Here is a 5,251-nt window from a genome sequence, read left to right as displayed (position 1 = left end):
GAGGCAATGGTAAAAATGGTAAGAAATCTCCAGTCAAATGCCAGCATCTGGAATGAAGGATGGTTTATCTTTGTTCTTTAGTAATGAGGAACTGAATTTGGAAGGGGAGGAAAAAAATTTTTCGATGCAAGTTATTTTTCAGGAAATCCCCTGAGTTTTGAAAAGTTTGAAAAAAAATACAAAAAGAAAAAAGAAAATCAGCCAAGTTATAATATTTTTTTTTTATGACTGAACTACTATACATCCGTAAGCAACTGTTCAGCCACAGTGCTTCTGAAGTGTTCACCCCTCCCCACCAGACGCAAGCTGCATCAAGGAGAAGGTAGACTTCCCCACCTCTGCTCAGGCATCAGGAAACAGATTGGGCCATTGCTGCTGAGCACTAGCAGTAGCTGGAAGAGGCGTCCTAATGGGGTGATTGCAGCAGCAATCACTGGTGAGCCTGCCAGAGGTCCCATGGATGATGGGGTTGACACTGAAGAAATTCCTGACATCATGTTTGTGCTGCTGATAGGTGTACTGCCCCCTGGCATGTTAGATGAACCCATTCGAGCCATCCTTTACAACAGTGCAGAAATAGAGGTGCTTCATGGCCTGTCTCACAGTGAGCCATGACTGGTAGTCATACTACAGCAGCTTGTTCAAAGAAATACAAGGCCTCAGAGCTGACAAGGTGCTGGTTTTCACTGTGTATAAAGCATTCCTATCACTTATCAGAGTGTCTGCCCAAGATATCATTGAAACCTGGATCTAAATCAGTGTTGTATCTGTCAATATAGTCATATAAATCTTCTATCCCCAGAATCTTGGCTAGCCTCACCTACTGATCGGAATTGTCATGTCCATGGAAAAATGGCATCTTCTGGAAGATCATACTTGCTAGTGTACAACCCAAGCTCCACATATCCAAACTATAATCGTACATCTGAGAGTCTACAAGTAGCTCAGGACCTCTGAAGTGTTGGAAAACAACTCTTGGCCAGGACAGTATATTCTTGGTCAGGATGGTAAAACTCAGTTAAACCCCAGTCTATTAGCCATCGCTTTCTGTGTTCATGATCAGTCATGACATTATGGGGATTCACGTCTCTTCACATAATTCCTATGCTGTGACAATAATCCAGGGCCTTCAGAATCTCATACATGTAAAATTGAGTAGCATAGTCTGTTAACATCTGGTACAATTGCTTGAAGTCTGTGTTACTTACATGTTCAAAAACCAAGACAGGGGTTCATGACACAGGGTCTTTTACAATGTTTACCAGCATGATGTTGGGCCCTCCTCTCAAATTCTCCAAAATCTTTACTTCATGCAAAATTTTCTTCTTTTTTACTGCTTGAGAATTTTAACAACTTTTCCATTATTTGGGATGTTGACGGCTTAGAATACTTCACTATATTTACCGGGCCTAACTTTCAAACCAGCTCCTAGTCATCTTGATTTTCCCATTCCACCACATGTGATTCATAATCCCAGTACTCTTGGGGTCCGTGTGTATTGATATCTGTGTAAATTCTGGCCCTGAGTGGCATTGGTCCTGACATGTCAGACAGGTTGGCGGGCAAAGCTGAACTTGAGGCTTGAAGATCTGGCAGTCACTGTGTGCATAGACAGCTGCAGGTAGGACCTTGTTTCAGACCTATTATCTTCAAACTATGGTGGCAGTGGCAGTGGCTCTCTGCTCTCCTCACATAGACAATAGGGAGCTCAAATGGTTCTCTTTTCCTTTGAAGATGCAATAAGTTTCCCTCAGTACCCTCATACATATCCATGCTAGTTGAAAAGAAAGATTATCAAATCTTTTCTGAATTTCTTCTCAGAATATGGAGAAAGGAGACTTTAATATGCAGAGGCCAAGTCTACTACAGGAGGGTCATCAAAAGAACTCTAAACTTAAAGCTAGGGACTAGATCTGTATCTTCTCCCTTTATTACTTCATAAACAGTAGCCTAAACTAGTTGTGAAATTTCCTGCACTTTAGTTTTTTCATCTGTAAATTATGGAAAATGTTAAATTAGCTCACAGAATGGTTTTGTGAGGATGATATGAGATAATGTAAACAAATTTTATAAATTTTAAAGGCCTAGTTAGTAAAAATATAATATGGAATATTCATTTCCTCTGACCAGGGCAAGCTATAACAATATTCCAACTCTCATCCATGATTTGCCTCTCTCTATATTTCAGGTACATTGCTAGAAGGAATAAAGGATATTTTTGTTTGGGGGGAAGAAAAAAAATCTCACAATTTTAAAAAGTATTTTGTTGTTGTTGTTGTTCTAGCTATAGACTTCGATATGACAAAATGTTTAAAGAAACCAACAGCAAATGCAATATCCACAGTCAAGGAAGACTCAAAATCAATAATAAAGGTTTGAAATATAATAATTATTTTTAAAATGTTCTTGTTTACTTTCCCATATAATTGGAATTGACCACCTTCACATATGCAATATTGGTTATTACATTCTCAGCATGTTTTAGAAAAAAATTTAATGATCAAAAGAGTCTTTTTAAAGATTCATTTATTAAGGTAATATCTTAATATTAAAAAGTTTTATTTTCTTCTGAAGATATCACCATCTCTAATGAAAAAAAATCATAGCATTTATCTTTTTCTCACATCATTTCTTGTTATTGCTTCTCCTTGGGTTGACATGCAAAGATTTCTTTTAGTATTTTGACATAGCTGTGATCTGAATAAGCACCAAAGTTTCAGGGACAATTCCAAAGGAATATCAGCAATGGTCAACCTGCCCTCATTACTTAAGCCATGGTCCCAGAAACTGGCCACATGAAGATACTGTGGCTCTTGATTCTTGAAAGCTTTGTTTCTTCACATTCTTTAAGGTTCCTGACAAGTACAAATCCCACAGACTTGTTGCTTTGTGTTACTTCAGCCAAGATTTGATGAAATCATTGGCTTGAAATTCTGAATTTGATCTCTTAATTTGTTAGGTAATTAAGTTTTAAGTTAGTTACAGCCTTTTTTGCTAAAATTTCATCTAATTTATCTAGCCAAGTCTATTATTTATAATGAGAAATTGTAGCAGTATAAAATCTACTTTCTTAAAGTTGATATTCATATATTTCTTGATCTTTAATAATCCAGTTTTATAAAATCTCTTCCCACCTTAGTTCAACTTTCACAACACTATCAAAGAATAATTTGTAAGTACTCATGATGTACTGGCAATCTGTAAACATCCATTGTGGAAAGATGACAATGTCATTTTATTTACTTTAGGGGCAAGATTGCTAGATTTAGAAATCAGGGAAATGTAATAGAAATTGTATATCTACTATTCAGAAAACACAAACAAATAGGAATACATGAGTTTATAACTGACTAAACAATCTTTTCCAGAGGACACTTAAAAGAAAGTCAATTGAAGATCACCCTTAGTCATACATTAAATTTCCGCCTCATTGGCCCTGTCCCATGTATTACTCAGCTTGGGCTAGCATTGTTTTTAAATACCACAGACCGGGCATCTTAACTAACAGTAATTTATTTCTCATAGTTCTAGAGGTTAGAAAGTTCAAGATCAAGGAGCCTGCCAATGTGGTTTTCCAGAGAGGACTCTCCAGGCTTATAGATGACTTCCTTTTGGTTGTGTCCTCAAGACATGGCAGAGAGAGCAAGCTGTGGTCTCTTATTTTAAGACACTATGCCCATTATGAATGACCTCACCTAAACCTAATTATCTCACCTCCAAATACTATCACTTTGGGGATTGGGACCTCCACATATGAATCTGGGGCAGCAGAGATAAACATAAACATCCCATAATATAGGGTATCTAATCTATACTAATTAGACAATTTTATATTTATGCCTAATTTTTTGGAGACCACCATTGAAAAATCCTGAAGACAAACAGATGAAGGACTCTGAGACTATGTTGCTTAAACAGTGGCCACATATTTAAAGGTATTACTGTCAGGGAAAAGACTCTGGAAGCTGTAATAACTGTTTTCAAATATGTGGAGAGCTCAGTAGGTAATAGGAATTAGGCTTTCTATGTGGCTCAAAAAAGTATAACTTTTATCAATAAATAAAAGCTATGGAAAGACAGATTTCAGCTCAACATGAAGAAGAATTGTCTAAGCACCAAAGTTGTTTAAATGCTGAATTGATGCCTATGAGTCTCTGTCACTGCAAGTGACATTGGCAATGAGCATAGGCAATACACACGTTCAATCCTCAAAAATCAAAATTTAGCTTTTAGTCACTGTCAGCAAGCATCCTTTAATAAAGTAATAGAAAAATTGGATGCCAAAACCACATTTTTGACTTTCTAGTTCGCCCCCTGTAATCCTTCCAAAGTTTACGTGATTGCTTAGTTCTTCAAATCTATGCTAAATTAACTTTTTACTGTAAGAATCTTATTTATGGAATCTTAAAAAGCTCTGTCATATTTCTGCCTTTATCTTTTGTAGAATGAATAGAAGCATTGGGGATTTATTTTAATTGGTTTAGTTATTTGGAGTGACTCTAGCAAGACACTCTTTGGGCAACTTGAGAACTTTTGTTTTAAAGCATTTAAAACATGAGTATGAGTCCACAAAACACTGAATTTGCCTCTAATACCTAGTTCAACTCTTTCCTGGTTGACTACCCTTAAAAAGCATGGATCCTCAGAGAGAAAAAGAGAGCTGTGAACTGTGATTTTCCTATTTTAAAAACTGATAATTGCAGAAAAATAACAAAAATGCCTATTTCTAGAATTTTAGTAAGTTAGAATGCTTATCTTATACTGCTCAAAATAGAAGAAAAGAAAAATCTTGCTCTTGACAGGCAAGATTTTTCTTAACCTAAACTAAGCTTAGGCTATATTATTAGTCAGTTTTGCATACTGTGAGTAAACACCTACTATAATAAGCTTAAAAAGAGGAACAGTTTGTTTCACCTCACAGTTTTGGAGGTTTCAGCCTTGACATATTGCCTTTGAGCCTGCAGCAATGTAGTACATCATAGTGGGAGCACATGGTAGAAGAGGCCTATTTACCTCATGGCAACCAAGAATCAAAGAGAGAGAGAAAGGAAGTGACTAGGGCCTTAATATCCCCTTCACTAACCTAACCTCCCCATTAATATATTCTACTATTAGGAGATTCCATCACTTCCTGTTAGTGTCATAGCTTAGGACCAAGCCTTTATGGATGGGCTTTTGAAAGACATTTTGGATCCAAATGTAGTGGGTAGGTTTTGCACACATTTTAAAGATCAGGTTAGATATAGCCTAA

The 5,251-nt window shown here is 36.6% G+C and overlaps 1 pseudogene; it reads right to left on the bottom strand.

Annotated features, from left to right (window-relative positions):
* Positions 1-342: 342 nt before the first annotated feature.
* Positions 343-1,545, bottom strand: LOC113183688 (casein kinase II subunit alpha-like; annotated as a pseudogene).
* Positions 1,546-5,251: the final 3,706 nt, after the last annotated feature.

Source organism: Urocitellus parryii, chromosome 6 (genome assembly GCF_045843805.1).
Source record: "Urocitellus parryii isolate mUroPar1 chromosome 6, mUroPar1.hap1, whole genome shotgun sequence".
NCBI classification, from domain to species: Eukaryota; Metazoa; Chordata; class Mammalia; order Rodentia; family Sciuridae; genus Urocitellus; species Urocitellus parryii.
This window is presented reverse-complemented; position numbering and strand designations above follow the sequence as displayed.